This window comes from Heterocephalus glaber, unplaced genomic scaffold (genome assembly GCF_053883595.1).
Source record: "Heterocephalus glaber isolate CG9 unplaced genomic scaffold, H.glaber_assembly_v1.0 deba00000818, whole genome shotgun sequence".
NCBI classification, from domain to species: Eukaryota; Metazoa; Chordata; class Mammalia; order Rodentia; family Bathyergidae; genus Heterocephalus; species Heterocephalus glaber.
In genome coordinates, this window is record NW_028258164.1 from 15,942,354 (window position 1) to 15,959,272 (window position 16,919).

The following is a 16,919-nucleotide window of genomic DNA, read 5'->3' on the forward strand; positions in this document are numbered from 1 at the left end:
TGCACCCGAGGGACCATGGGAACAACTGCAAGTTGTGCCCATGGCCCCACTGTGACCCAAGCTAGATTCAGGACTCCAGTGATTGTCTCTGGAGCTACACACACCACTGGCTGTTGGGAAGGAGGGTTGTGATGTTACTTTCTGAACTTGAGATCCTCCGCCCAGAAGTTCTCAGAATGAGCAAGTGTTCTCTTTTCCCCCATGGTGTGTCACCTATGAAACCTGCAGCAGCTCCCTGGGAGAGGACTGGGCCAGTCACCACTGCATACAGTTGATATGGTGTTGAGAGTCCTTGCACCTGGATACCAGTCTCTCCTGCAGGCCATGGGCTCTGAGAAGTGGCCAGGCCTAGAAACCAAAATGTGATCATGGTGTTTATTGGAATTGGCATTCCTCAGCCTTCTGGACATTATCCTTGATCCAAGAGCCATCGATCCTATTAACACATCCATAGCTCTTCTGGTATCAGAAACCCTGACTGCCACTCTGGCCTTGCTACTCAATAATCATTGTCCCCATTTTGCTCCTGATGGCTAAGCACTGCCGCCTCATTTCTGATACTTAGTGAACCTTGCATTCCCATCGCCGACAGGGAATCCGTGTCTGTGAAAGTGCCCTCTCCCCTCAGCTTGTGCTGGGGAGGGTGGGAATGTCTGAGTCCTTGATTGGGAGGGTCTACTCAGCACTCCGTGCCATCTCACTTGGCATCTCCCTTGGCATGTGTGCTTTCCAAAATGCCAGCTTTGCTGAGCCTTTGATCTCCTCTTCCACCAACTACCCAGGCAGTTCTGGCATCTACACTTCGTGTGGGCGAGGCTGCCTTCTTTAGGCTTCTGAGAACTGTCGCATTAGCATGTCAGCACCACCCTTCAAGCTGCTGCCAGGATGCTAATCTTTTGTCACAGCCAAGTGCTCCCAAATGCATAAACTCACTGGCTGGCTCCGTGCTTTGGAGGCCCTAACCCATGCCCTAGGCATCCTGGTCTGTAATGCCCTCCTGGCCTTTTCCCAGAGCCTCTTGATGAATCTCCATAGCTCCTGAAGGGCATGGTTCCCATTTTCTCTAGGCAGATTCACAACTGATCTAGCCAGGCCTTGTTTTGCCTATTCTTTGTTATGGGTCTGGTGGCTAGGAGGGAAAGCACAAGTAATCCTGGGGTAACATCAGTGGGTACAGGGAGAACAAGTGTCCCAAGACAGCATCTTTGATGTCATTTTAAAGAAAAAAAGGAAGTTAGACTTAACTGGAAAGATGCAGCTCCTTCATAGATTCTGAGGGCTCGGATTCAAGATTTTTCATTGCATATTTTCAGATTTTCTTATCCCAAGTCGCATGGTCCCACTTTTCTCCATCATGGCTTTGACCTTGGTCTAGCATTCCTGCTGGGGCTGAGAATTCAGCATTCACTGGAGCTCTGCTTGTCTTACAACCAAATTCTGAGCCTGATGCAAGGACTTTCCCCCTGCCCTGTGGCTGCAGAAGACGAAAATCTTTTTATATGCCAACAAAGACATCTTTTGGTTTCATACTGTACCTTTAACTGTCCATTAATACCCTTCACTTTTCACTGATTTTTTTTTCCTGCTTCAGTCATCGAATTCCATGGTCCCTATGACTGTTGTTTCCCCCAGCTTCTCCCAAAGCAGAGAAACATCACATCACCGTGGCCGGTACATTCTTTCCTCTGGCCTCTCATGCTGTCCCACCATGAAAAGGCTGATAGGTTTTATCCCCACAGCACAGCAATCCTTCTGCCTCAGTCTCCTGAGTTCTGAGATTGTAGGCATGCACCACCCAGCTACTGTAATAAATTTTTAAAATGTAAACATTCCCTGTATTTTTTGCTCATACCTTGAATTTGGGAGTAGGCTTGTTATAAGTAAAAGACATTATTGTAAACTACAGAACAATCACTAGAAAAGCAATATAGGTAATAATTCTGTAGTGGCAATAAAATAGACTTACAAAATGTGTTTTACCCAAGTTTAGACAAGACAGAAAGGAATATGTGTTCAGAGAACAAAGAGAAAGATGGTAGATTTAAGTTCAACATTACCTCCATCACATATAGATGATTTTAATACTGCATTTAAAAGGCAGAAAACAGAGAAGTTAGATTCATTAAATAAGTGCCAATTATGTAATTATGTATAATCTATAAGACTTACTTTAAGTAAAAAGATACAGGTAAGTTAAGACTAAAAAAAAGATGGGAAAATACTGTGAAAACAGAGTTCATAATAAAGCTGGAGTGGTCATAATTATATCACACTGCATTGGCTTCATTCAGCACAAGTGGAACTGGCCTGCATAGAGAGGGACACTTCACCATGACACAGGGCAAAACCATTATGAGGCCATGAGACTTCTAAAGGTGTATGTGTGCAGTAGAGCACACACCACAGAACAGGAGGGAATGGAAAACAGGCAGATGAATTGACAGTTGTAGGTGGAAAGTCCAGGACTTGTTTCTTAGAGACTGATTGAACAAGTGGACAGAAAATGGTCAAGTCTTACAAATGAACAACAAAACCATTGAGCCCGGTCAACTTGGCACTTGGGACGCACTCTATCTAACAATAGCAAAATACATGAAATTCCAAATATGCATGAGATATGCACCCAGGTGGACCATGTTCTCAGGTATGAAATGGTTCTCCATAGTCTCTAAAGAAATTAAGTCACACAAACTATATTATTTGAATCAAATGGCATTAACATAGAACAAGAAGAATACAGTTGGCAAATACTTCTGACACTTAAAAATGAAACCAAGATACTTTAAATATTTCATGGGGAAGAAAATAAGGTAATCATTAGAAAACTTAGGCAATAGTTTGAATTAAATTAAAAGTATAGCATATTAAATTATGATAGTCCAGATAAAATAGTGTACAGAAAATAATTTACAACTCAAGATAGAAAAATTCCAGAAGAATACTGCAACAAAAGAAGTCAAGAGAAAAAGGGAGAGAGGGGAAAGCAAAGAAAGGAGGGTGTGGGGGAGAGTAGAATTTAAAAAATACTAAACAACTTCAGGTAGTAAAAGTGTGAGAACACTGACAATAGTTAGGCCCCCACCCCAGTTTTTCTCCAGAAAACATGGAGAACAACATGAAGGCAAAAGTACACTAAAACCATACTTTCAGCATAATTTAAAGACAGATAATGACCACACTTCAAAATAGCTCACCAAGTAAAAGAAAGCAGGAGGTATACTGTGTCCTAGCCCTGAGCCCTGTTCCTGCCCACCCATGTCCCGCTCCAAGCCTTGTGAGAAGAAGAAGAGACTATGGAAGAAGACAAGGGAGGAGAAAAGAGGGGCGTTATACCTGGACTTAAACCTGGTGCAAATCCATCACCAGAAAATATAACCTGCCCTGAATCTGCTAATACTACCAAGTGTCCAAATTACTTAGGAAAGACATACAAGGAAACAGTCAAGAGAATGAAAGGACAATCCAAGGAGTGGGAGATGATATTTGCAAACCATACATGTGATAAGGGTATACTATCCAAAATATATGAGATTTAACAACTCAACATCAAGAGCGCAAATAATCTGGTTAAAAATTGCAAAGGACTTGAATAGAAAGTTTTCAAAAGAAGAGACACAAATGGGCAACATGTATATGAAGAAGTGCTCAAGATACTGACATCAAAGAAATGCAAGCTAAAAATTCAGTGAGATACCACCTCAAATTGGTTATCCTCAAAAAGGCAAAAGATAGCAAATACCAGCAAGGATGCAGAAGCAGGGAAACCCTTGTGTACTGTTGGATAAAAATGCAAAGTGGTACTGCTATTATGAAGAAAAGTAAGGAGTTTGCTCAAAAAATGAAAAATAGAGCTGCCATATGATCCAGCAACCCAAGCTCTGGCATGCATCCAGGGGAAATGACATCAGTGTGTCACAGAGACACCTGCACTCCCGTGTTCACTGCAGTTCTATTCACAACTGTCCTAAAATCCACTTAGGTCAGTGATAAATAGATAAGGAAAATGTGCTGTATATGTGGACAATGGAAGGTTACTCAATCTGAAGAAAGATAGGAATCCTGTTATTTATGACACATAGATGAACTTGTTATTTAGACATTGTGCTAAATGGAATAAGCGAGCCATAGAGAGACAAACATTGCATGATCTCACTCAAATGTTGAATCTAAAAAACTTGATCTCATAGAAACCGAGAAGCAATGGTAGTTACCAGGGCCTAAGGTTGGGGAATTTATTGGGTAAATGTTGGGCAAAGAATATGAAGTTTCAGTTCAATAGGAGGAATAAGTTCAAAAGCGCTATTACACATCAGAATGGCCTACATTTAATAATAATGTAATGTGCATTTCAAAATTGATGAGAGATTCTGAATGTCTTCATAAGAAAAGTGGAAAGATGGAGGTGATGGATATGTTGATTAGCTTCATTTAATATTTCCATCATGTATACATGTGGCAAAACATGGCATCCCATTATTTGCCAATTAAAAATTAAATCTAAAAATTTCATTTGGTTTTGCAAATGGTGCAGGGAAGAACAGTAGAAGGGAGGGGAGGGGCAGGGCACAAAAAGATATGTTATGAACATATCTTGTTATATTATGAATGTGTACAAATTGCCCATGATGAATGTGAGCATTATGTACAGCAAATATGTTCTAAAAACAAAAAACAAAAAACAAAAAAACCAGAGAAAACAAGAAAGCCCAGAAAGTTCATTGAAATTTGGTAAGATATGAAAGAAAAAGTGAAAATTACCAGATTTTAATAATAAATTACAACACTTAAACTAAAAAAATTAGTGAGAATCATTGAAGAAAGGCAAGAAAATAATCATATAAGTAATTTGAAAATGAGGCTTGAAAATGCATCAGAGTAGTGGAAATGGAAATTAGGCAGAATAGGAATAACATTGAAATCTCAAGGGGCCCCTAAAAAGAAAACAGAGTATTATCATAGGGTTAATTTTTAAAATTATAACTCAAGAAAATTTCTAGAGAAAGGCAAAAAGTTTACTTCAAATTCTTGTACTCCAGAAATCCTAATCAGGTATCTGGGAACAGGAACTCAGAATGATCAACTTTGATATGCTTCACAGCAAAACTTTTAGATTTCAAAGATGAAGAAAAAATTCTCAGTGCCTTAAGCAAAAGATCAAATAATTTACAAAGATAAAAGAGCTTGAGTACCATCCAGTTTCTCAAACAGGACCATACAAAGGAAGATAAAAACATGAAGCAGCTTAGAAAAAAAGAGTCTGAAGACTATCAAAAAACAGTTTTCAACATACAAAATTAAAGGAATTCTGTAACCATAGCCTTTCTTGATGAATTTATTAGAGCATGAGCTTAATGTAGCCCAGTAGTCAATTCTGGAACAATTTGAAGAATAAAGTAAATGATGCTAAGGAATAATAAGTCATAGGATAAAATTGATGACTCCAACTTAATATAAATCATAATTTAAATAAGTGAGGCGAAAAGGGCAGCTTTTCCTTATTCTAGAATTTTAATTAATGTGTATAAAAAGAATGATGAAGAAGAAACATTAGGCAAACACTGCAGCAAAGATGGTGGTGGGCAGGAATGACGTGTAGTTGTGACATGGACAAAAAGCACAGGGACAAACAGATATTTGCATGTTAACATAGTGTACAGAGTATATAACTCTGCTTTGAGGTTCTAGGAGAGGCACATTCGTCCATAGTGGCAGAAAGAGAATCAGTTTTTGACTCTTTCCAGGGGTTAAGGACACTGACTGCAAAGACTTTGGGGGTAATGGAATCATTCCCTGTCTTGGAAGCAGGGAGTGAAGGATGTGTACATTTGTCAAAAGTCACTGAGCTACACACTTAAAAGAGGACACCTTTTCCTGATGTGTAAGTGCACCCTGAGGGAGGGAGATGTTATTAAAGCAGCCTCACTTTGGACCAGGCTCATGCACAGCCCTGCCTCCCAGTTGTCTCATTTGGCTGCAGTGGAAAAATAAAACCTTGAAAGCTTCTGCACATCCTGTTGATTTTCCTATCTTAGGTTAACCTCAAAACTCAGACTAGCAATGAACCTGCTAAGAAACTGTTACGATGTGGTGCGTGCCAAGAATCCTTGTGGAGGCTGGAGAGCACCCACTGTAGAAATCCACTTGACAAAGCTGCGACTCCCAGATGAGATCAGGGCCACCACTCCTGCTGTGAGAGAAGAGGATGGCTCAGTCCCCAGGGTTACAGCTGCAGGAAATGTCAGGCAAGAACAAGAGATGCATCCTTGGCCTAGCAGAAATGGGCTGAGCTCAGGACTTGGCGGTAAGGCTAGATTGGCTATAATGACTGCACTAGGCATCTTTGCTGAGATGAGCCCCTCCACTAAGACCTGAAGATGCCAGGGAGCAGCAGGCAGATGGAGAGGCCAGGCCTGGGGTCGTGGGCCCTGCCTGTAGGGGACCAGCAGAGTGGACATCTCCTTTCCCCGCTGGCCAGCTGACGTTTATCCCTACTCTTCACTGCTTTAGAAAGGAACATCAAGGTCACCCTGCCCACTGCTGGACATTCTGTCCCTCCCATCACTTGCCTGTCCCCAACAGCCTATTGTTATGACTTTACCCGTGTCTGGCCTCAACACCCTTAAATCTTTACATAACACGGTTCTTAGATTATTGCCAAGGTACTTTTGAATCTGAACTTTCATTTTCAGAAAATGGTTCAGAAAATGGCTGCAAATTGATTTCTTCTCAAAGTAAGAAAAATATGCAGATAAGCTTTCTTCAAAGTGATACAATCTTATAGTGATTTATAAAATACAAGCAAGTAAAAAATAGGGACTAAAAGTCACCTTTAACATCCCCTCTTCCTAAGGCAATCACTATTAACATTTTTATGAATTTCTTTCTAGTGGAGGCTTTTATTTGCACTCTGTTATTTTGATAAGAATTTGGGCTGTCTATGTTGACTACTTCCTGATGGTAAAGACCTTGACAATTTTGATTTCTAGTGCATCAGCTGTGCTTGACCAAGTATCTGAGCCTAGGAAGCACTTAACTAATATTCTCTGAGCAGATAGGTGAATGAATTATCCCTGTGAGGAAGAAACTTTTCCTTGCAGACATGCTTGACTTCTCCAGAACATATTCTGTCTGGACAGACTCTGGCTACCAGGGTCACAGCCCAGAGAGTGGCATATTTGGAAAGAGAAGGGTTCAGTAAGTGATGGGTGGCACAGCGGACCAGGGATAAATGATAAATAATGCCAGAGAGGTATTTTATTGTTCAAACTGCTCCCAAATATATGATCTGAAAATAAGAGCTAAAATTTAGGAAGAATTCATGATATGCCTTTTCCTGCCCCAAATTATATATATGAACTCCTTCCAATGTATATTGATTTATTATAATCACTTCATAAAATGGTGGGTATTATTATGTCCAATTTATAAATGGGAGAGCCAAGGATCATAGAGGTTATACAACTTTCTTAAGGTCACACAGCAGAGCCGTATTTCAATCCAAGCTGATTGGTTGCAGGACCTGAGCTCTTATCCACTACACCACAATACATGGTCACCATGCCAGACCATGCTCATGGATGCAGATAAGACCATGAGATTAATGAGCTCTTGGGGTCCCATCCATGGGAAGGCCAGATGTATGTGGGAGATGGCTGGGGACCTTGTTACCTGGAGGACACCTGAGACACATGCTCTCCTGAACAAGTGTGGATGGCAAGTAATGCTTCTCAAATGTTCTTCCATGATTCTGGGTCATCCAGCTTCATAAAGAACACCAACTTCTACTGAAGTGTTTCCTGGATCCCAGACGCTAGATGTTGCCTCATAATTTGTGTGGTTGAGGGAGATGGTCTCACCCAAATGGCTCATGTTTCTTTTTCATTCAACTCTTGACAACTCTGCTCTAACCTTAAGATTGTTAAGTATGAGCAGAGAACAACTGAATGTAGATGTCATGTCCTTTGGCCACACCCTCTAAGCCAGGAGAAAATAGTGTTCAGGGAGATACTTGAGCTGACCTCAGGGCTCACTAGCTACACCAGCTGTGGCACAGTGCTCTGAAGAACTTAGGATAGCCTGTGCTCTGAACACCCATGACATAGCAGCCACAGCAGCTAGGTTTTGTCCCTAGGCCATCAGCAACCCAATAGCAGGTTAGTGTTTGTCTTAGTCACTCTCTCCTTACTGGGACACAAGGCCCAACACCCACAGTGTAAAGAAGGAGGGGTTTATTTGATTCATAGTTTCCAATGAGGTCAGGTGATGTTCAGCTGGATCCAAGGCAGAAACAACATGGCGGAAGGGCCTTGTGGAGGAGACCTGCTCATCTCAGGTAGCCAGAAAGCAGAGAGAGGGGGAAGAGCCAGGATGAGAGTACCCCTTCCAGGTCATGCCTCATTGACCCACCTCTAACCAGGCCTCACCTCACAGCACAGTCAGCTATGAACTCATCAATGGATGAATCCACTGAGGAGTATGGTGCCCCCACTATCCAATCACATTCCAAACAGTTGAGACTTTTGGGGGACATTTTAGATCTATGCCATAACAGCATTTACTTGAATATCCTACAGAGTATGCAGAAGGCTGGGGAATGCTTCCAGCAGGTTAAGGAGAAGAGATTACTAATAATGACCACATGCCCTCTACCACCTACTGACTACTGGAACATTCACTTGGTGCTATAGGTGGTGTCCGTCTGCTATCTCCAAGAAACACAGCACTTTGTTCAGAGGCACTCAGCTATTAAGCTGCATAAGCTGCCCTTACTCATGGTTGTGTTACCAGAATGATGTTCAGCAGCACAGGCCTGGAGAGAGACCACCACCCACCTTCATCTCTCCCCACACATTCACTCTGCTCACCTCTACCTTGTCAGGAGCTGAGTGCTTGATATGGGTCGGCCAAGCATGTGATGCTCTGCATGGTGACCAACAACTTGAGTGACTAATCTCTTCTTAGACCATTTCTTACTGTATTTCTAGACTTGCCCTTTTTATCCTGTGGCCCCAAACGTCTGCTCAGTTATCTAAGAAATGTTGTCATTCAAAGAGAAAATGTTGGCATTGTAGTGTCACCCATATTTATTGATGAGGGTCTGAGCATGTGTGTCAGACACCAGATCCCTAAATCCCAGTAGAATGCAGCAGGTGCTCCACCAACATGAGTCATAGCTCAGAGCAACATGTTTCCTGGGTCTAGGCCACCACACTGCCGGTTTGAGATTGCTCTTACAGAACAGCGTGGTGAACAATATATCACAAGCAAAGAAAAATGACACAGGATGGAAGCTCTACTACAGGTCAAGAGCTGCTCTGATTGGACCATGGCTTTGGCTATGGCCTTGGACAGCTTCCACTGATCCTTCAGGCCCTTCTTTCATGTGTTCTTTCTTGTACATGCATGGATTTTATAGATGACCCTGTGGTTACTTTGCTACTTACTAGACCAGATGGCATCCTCAACATGGGGACATATGGGGCCTTCTATTTTACATGGAGCTTACATGCAGATGTTATTTTTATGCAGAGTCTAATATAATGCTTTCTCCAGTGTGTCATTTAACAGCAATAGACCATTTCCATCATTGTCATGCATCACCAATTTGGCTCCTAATCCTGCTTCCTAATACCATATGTGCAGATGCCTGAGAAAATCAGGTTATCAAGGAGGCATTGGTATGTGAAAATGATCATTAATTAATCATGTTTATGCTCTGCTGATACATTGAGACAAAAAGTTTTTCACTGAAGAATAAATATTGCGAGGGACACTGTGCTATTCAATAATGTAAGATTTGGTGAAAGCCCAAGACAGAGTCATGGTTGATTAGTATGCAGAGGTGCTAGTTTCAACCAGAGACCACATTTAAACTTCAGTGAACAATAAGTGATTTATTCTGGGAAATTCTCACAGTGCAGTAAATTGGCTCCATATTTTGTAGATAGATGTTTCTTCTCTTAGAAGTTTGTAAGAACATTCTGTATGTTCAATATTCTAGAATAGGATGGCTTTTGATTACTTTATACCCTTTATACTTAGTAGTTTGGCAATTCTTATGTTAAGATACCATTTTGTTTTCAGTCGCCCTAGTGTTGGACTGATAGATTGCCTTGGCAATGTGCAAGCAGAGAGAAATTAACTATCAAGAGGAAAATGAAAGATTAACTTCATCACTTACCAGAGACAATATATCACCAGCATTTTCTTGATATAATATATTTGTCTGCGTCTTTTTTCTAAGAAATTTTTTAAAAATGAGCTTATTGTAACATATTATCTGTCTAGCATCATGAAGATATGAATTACATTATTAAAAATAATATTATTTTTCCTAGTTACAAGACCGATCTATAATCATTTTTTAAATATGGAAAATATAAAAAAGAATAAATGTGAAAATGACAATTATTTGTAACACTGTAATTTTAGTAAGTGAAATGACAGCTTTAACTCTCTTAAGATAAATTATTTTAGTTGTTTCTTCCATGCAGGCTACATATATGCATACACATATATGTGATTTACTTAAAGACTTGCATTCTGTCTTATAATGTACATTGTGGTATAAGATATGTGAATTTTATGTCATTCAATATTTTTTCTACCTTAAACATTTTAAAAGTACATAGAACGGGCCGGGGATTTAGCTCAGTGGTTTTGCCACCTGCTACGCAAGCGCAAGGACCTGAGTTCGATCCCCGGTACCAAAAACAAAACAAAAACATAGAACTACCTTTGGAGTTAATCGGTAACACTATTTAGGAACCCAAGCGGTCGGCACGGGCGCCTGTGGCGGTTGGACGTGGGGGTGTGGGTCTCCGCCCACGGAGGCGCCGGCTGTGTGAAGAGCGAGGCGGCAGAGGCGAGCCATAAACAAGTTTTGAAATCAACTGCAGAGCAAAACAGAAGCAATGCAGAAACCAGGGTGTCCCGCAAGTGTAGAGTTGAGAAGCAGAGTCAGTAGGTAACTGTGATCAAAGGACATCCGCAGCTGCACAAATAAAACAGAGGACTGCAGTTCAGCCAAGCAAATCCACATCGTCAACCAGTTCTCCAGAGTCTGTAATAAAACTTCATCCTTGACCAAGTGATAAATTGAACCCTAAAACAATTAACCCTTTTGGTGAACAGTCGCGAGCCCCTTCTGCATTTGCTGCTATTTATTCCAAAGGAGGTGTTCCTTGCAGATTGGTACATGGTTCAGTAAAATACAGTTTATAGTAGGAATGTTCTTCTGAAAATCTTCCATTTGATCCTCTTCTTATTACTTTAGCTGAGGTCTAAGAGAGAATAAACATCCATATACCTTCGGGTCCAAGGAGGGTTTCAGAGAATTACCTTTGGTCAAAGGTGCTCCTGAGAAGGCTATACCTTTGCTACCTCAACTGATTCCTATACTGAAGGCAGCTTTGGTCCACTCAGATGATGGAGTGTTGGAAAAGAGGGTTGAGTGCTTTGGTGTAGCTGAGCATTGTCGTTGGTCCTTCTCTAAATGATGATCTGAAACACGTGCTTACAAGCCTCTCCAAGAGACTAATGGACAAGAAATTCAAAGAACCAATCACCAGTGCATTGCAGAAGCTAGAGCAGCATAGTGTAAGTGGAAGCCTTATAATCATCAAATCCAAAATTCCAACATATTGCTCTATATGCTCTTGAATAAAGGAGCCAAAAAATATCATCTTCCTGCTGATAGGTGTCACCCACTGACCATGGATACTCATAAAACCTTTGTTCAGTTCAATTTGTTTATTTTTATAAATCATAGCCACCATTCATTACTTGTCTTTACAAGTTAAGATGAATATATGTAGTCCTGCTGAATTAGAGTAACATTTATTCATCAACCAAAAAGGAATGGGTAATAATGAGAAGCTATTAAAAGAACTTTGATGATTATTTGTATTGAGAACTATTATTGAGTTTACAAGATCAGATGTATTTGTATTTTTTATAGTGCCTTTTTATTTATAATATTTCTTTTGTAATCATTTTTTAGCTGTGCACTTTTGTAGATTTCTAGGGGGTGTCATTCCTTGGGGTTTTATATTTCTCAAGGCTGTGAAGTTTAAAATAGTGGAAAAACACTTGTGAATTCACTAAAATTATTTGTAAATATGTATTTTATAATATACAGTGCTTGGAAAAAATGTATTTCCAGATTATTCTAGTTTTAAGAATTTTTTAAATACATAAGTTATATTACAAGTATGTTGTTTATTACAACTTACTAAAACTACCTAAAGTTTAGGTATTAATTATATTTAAGTAAATGTTATTTTTGCATTTTCTAGCCTGAAAATACTTGTGAACATATATAGCTACTCAGATATTAAAATTCTAAAACTCTTACATGTAAAAAAAATAACACTAACTATTTAGACCATTTTTAATTTTAGATTGCTTTAAATTGTACAATTATAAGCAATTACTAAGACACAATGGTACATTTCTTTACACAAACTCAATTATTTCTTTAGATGAAATTCTTACAAGTGGAATTACTGTGCTAAAGAAAAAGTATATTTTTGTCTTTTAATACATTCTGCAAAATTGTTTTCCAGAAAGATTTTACTGATTTATGCTCAAACTAGCAGTCCCATTTCCTCAAGCCCTCTCCAAAGCTAGCTATATAATTTACCATGCTTTTCCTGACAAATTGAAAAATATTTTTTGTCAGAATGCCAGTATAGTTCCTATTTTCTTTATTGCCATGATGTTAATTTTACTTCTAATGCATACTTTCTTTGCTTTTGGATGTTTTAGAGTACTTCTAAAAGATAATATATATGTATTAGTTACATATTTCTGTATAATAGATGGCCAAAGGTTTAGTGGTTTTAAGCAACACACATGTATTGTCTCAGTTTCTGTGGGTCTAAAATCTGGTAAGGCTCAGCTGGTTCTTCTCATCGGAGTTTTTTGTAAGGTGTTGGCCAGGGTTGAGGTTTGTTGGATAGTTTGGAGACTGATCACCTTTCAACTCATCTCCTTATTTTTAAAATTAATTTTATTGGTACATTTTAGGTATGATATAAAATGACATTCATTGTTGGAAATTTGCACCTTTACATAATCTCTCTTGGTTCTTATTTTTCCCCCTTCCCCTGCCCTCCCTTCAACCCCTCCACCCCTCCCTGTTTACAGAGACTTTGTTTCCATTTTTTCATTTTCTCATATTAATTCCGTTCCCCTCTTTCCTTTCCTCTACTCCTACCCCTCCCACTTCCCCTTCCCCTTTGCCCCTTTTCTTCCTATTTCGCATTATCTATTATACCTTTTAATCCTTATTTACACTTTCAGTTTCTCACACCAGAGAAACTATTTGGTATTTACAAATGTGTGTTCTATTTATTTCACTTAATAGTATCGCCTCAATGATCATCTCCTTGGTTTTTGACAGGATTTGGTCCCTGTGCGCTGTGGGCTGAGGGTCCCAGTCCTTAGCAGATTGCTGGCCAGAGGCTGCCCTCAGAGTATGTGACCTTCCCAACATGGTGCCTGGTGCTTATGACCTTCCTAATATGGTGACTGGTACTACCAAAGCTGGGAGAGTCCGCCTACAAGATGGCGTTTAAATTTTTGTAATCTCATCACAAAAGTTGAGTTATTGGTTGGAGGGAAGTTATGGGAAGAGAGATTGCCTAATGCCATAAATGCCAGAAGCAGAGGTCACTAGGCCATCATGGAAGCCAACTCTAGCAGTTTCTGGCTCCATTTAGATTTTAGTTATTATATTATTTCAACACCTCAGAATATTGACTCCTAAACCCCCTACAAAGACCAGTTTTAGTACAAGTCACATTTTTCAAAAGAATATGGTAAGAGAACTATTTCTTTATATCATACCTTCATCAGGTCTGTTTGTCACTGTCTCTCTCTTTTTCTCTCTCAATTCTTTTATATATATTACCGTTTTGCAAAAATTCAATTCTTAGCATAATAAAATCTAATTAAATTAGATCTACTAGTTGAGTCATATGATAATTAGGATGGAGACTAAATCAAAGGCTGCTTCAACTTTTTCATGAGAAAATAAACATTTCCCAAATAAATCAGCACTCTAAGGCAATTTATGCTTGGGATAGGCAAACTGTTTCCAGTTAGTATAGAAACATGAATATTCACTAATGCAATAGTTAGAAATCATCTCCAAGCTTACTGAATTTCCTAGTTGGTGTGAACTTGCTGGAGGGTCTCCATGTAATGTTGGGATGGAGCTAGAGTGCAGATATCTCATGACTTCAGAAGCTTTGTGGAATTCGAACCACATTGCTGAGTTTATCTGAATGAATGACTTTTGCTCTTGGTTAATTTGTACCTCTCCTCGACATAGAGCCAGAAACATTAAATACTATTTCTTCTTAAATTATTAATATTTCAGAGTTTTTATTTCCCACAGGTTATGACACTCCATGAGTGTCTTAGAAAATGGCTTAAGGGAAACTAACAGTTACACTAAAAAAAAAAAAGATAATAGAAGCTCTGGCTTCTTAAGAGAAATGATTTAATTTTCTTTCTCTTTTTCCATCACAGCCAGAAGGAAGTAAAACTGATGATAATACTGAAATGCCAGGAAGGGTCATGAGCAGTAGAATTTCCTTCTTAGACATGGGAGTCCATCTGGAATAAGATGAACATATAAATGTCTCTCTGGTTCATAAGCCAGTTTCTTGGTTGTGGAAGACTTTGGGCATATCCTTTAAGAGTGAGAAACAAGCCATTTTTTAATTGTCTGAACAAGACCACACAAATGTATGCTGTTGTTATTACTCTTTAAATGCTATATGCTGAATATATCCTATTTGATAGAAACTAGTGGGGAGTGAAGGTAGAGAGAGGAGGTGGGAATACTGCCCTGTACCTCACCCACCTGTATGTTCTTTGCTTTGTTTTTCTTGACCTCCTCACATAGGGCTGATGCATAGGTTCAGCTATAACAAAGTCTAATCCAGGTAGACATGCCTCTTCCCACTTGGACTAGATGCCCCTAGATCTTTTGGGGAGTAAAGTTTTAAGGTCAAGAATGTACCTCAATTTCCACTTGTTTCTATAGACCAGTGTGCTACAGCTCCTTTTCCATCCTGTACTCACCCTTGCAAGACTGTCCTGTGATTGGTTAGTCTGTTTGTCAATGTCACATGAAGGTTCACCCCTCCTGACCTAGGAGGGGCAGCTGGGTCCTTCCTCTGGAGAGAAAGGGACTTTGCCAACTATAGACAAATGATGCCACCCCCCAAATCATAGAGGCTATCAGAATTCTGCTATTTATTACTTTAATTTATAGTAGCCTTTTGAGAGACACAGCTGTATTATTATCAGGTCTAGGTAATGTTAGAAATTGTAGCATCTTTATAATTCATATTTAAATTACACAGTGGTCATCAATGGAAATGGTAAGTTAAGCTGGGTCTGGACATGTGTGCTTATACCCACTTCTGATCACTAGGTTATTCTAAAGGCTCCAAAGACCACATTCAACCAGATCATGCCCATGGTTGGCACTCTCTCTCTCTCTGATGTGGAGTACATATGTGAAGTTGGTGCAGTGATACCTGTCTGCCCATCTTCAACTTGGGATACCTAGGAAGGGTCTTCTGTGATCCAGAGCTCCCCCAGGTTGGCTGAGACTCTTAAGGCCAACACTACACAGTTCAAAGTCTCCCTCTGTCAACTGATTTGTCCTGACCTCTCTCACAGGAGTTGATCCAAAGACCACGCCCAAGAAACTCCTTGCAAGCAAAGCTCCATCTCAGAGTCTATTTCCTGGAAATTCAGTTGGTGACAGCTTCTAACCACTGCCCTACTCTGTCTTCCCTGGCATCTCATTTCTATCTCAACCTTCTCCTTCCACTTCCATCTGCCCAGCATGTGTGTTTTGTATGTTATGTGCAGTTCACCATGCATTAGATGTGCATATTGGGCTATGCTGTGCATTAAGGCACGCACACAAGTCTGAATGCCTTAAAATTGCCCTGTTGAGAATTTTAGACATGATAGTCTTCCTTATACATTGAAAATGGGATTTAATTTTAGGAGCATGCAAAAGTATTTTTGCATTAGTCAGTCTTTCTGTGTAACAAAATCTCTAATCCTAGTCACATATCAGCAATAGCAGGTCAATGTATACAGTGTCTTCTTATGCCAGGATTCAGGCTGAACATCAGCCCTGCTCTAAAGCATCTCATTCTCCTAAGAGAGGAGGAAGAGGAAGCGTCATGCCCAATCCACATAATTGCTTTTAAACTTTGACAGATGCATATCATACTTGCTCTAACCAGTTCGCGTGACCAAGCCTTACTTGGGGACACAGGGAAGCTCTGTAAGTTACAGGCAATGAGTACAGTGTGTGGTCCTTGCAAAGCTTGTATAGTCCTCTTATTGGTCGGGAAGAATAATGTGATACAGCTCATCTTTCTATCCCTGATATCTCTTCACCCAGTCTGCCAGTCACTAAAACTCTGTGGGTTAGATTCAAGGCACTGTCTTTCCTGAAGGCTCCAAATTGAAACACAAATATTGAGAAGTAATATACTTGCCAATCAGATTATCTGCATTAGTTATCCTAACCTTTTTTTCTGCATCATAAAACCAGGAATTTGAGGGTTAAGGGGTACAAGAAGGGATATAGGAAATATACAAGGAAGCACATGTTGCCTTCTTATGCACCTAACCTGTTTACATCAATGACATCTGCTTAAAATGATTCTTTTGCAGAGGAAAATGAGAAAGGCAACTCACATGGCAGGAAGGGTCATAATGAAAGTTCTCAAGGTCTCTCTAGATAATTGGTGACATTTTTTGAATGTTTGATCCTATTTTATTCTACCTCCTTGTTATATTAACCCCATAGCCTGCCTGCAAGATAGTGTCACTTTCATTCATTAGGGGAAGCTTATTTCTTTCAATTTTAGTAG

At 39.8% G+C, this 16,919-nt stretch overlaps 1 pseudogene; it reads left to right on the forward strand.

Annotated features, from left to right (window-relative positions):
• Positions 1-10,913: 10,913 nt before the first annotated feature.
• Positions 10,914-11,661, forward strand: LOC101725977 (PACRG-like protein pseudogene; annotated as a pseudogene).
• Positions 11,662-16,919: the final 5,258 nt, after the last annotated feature.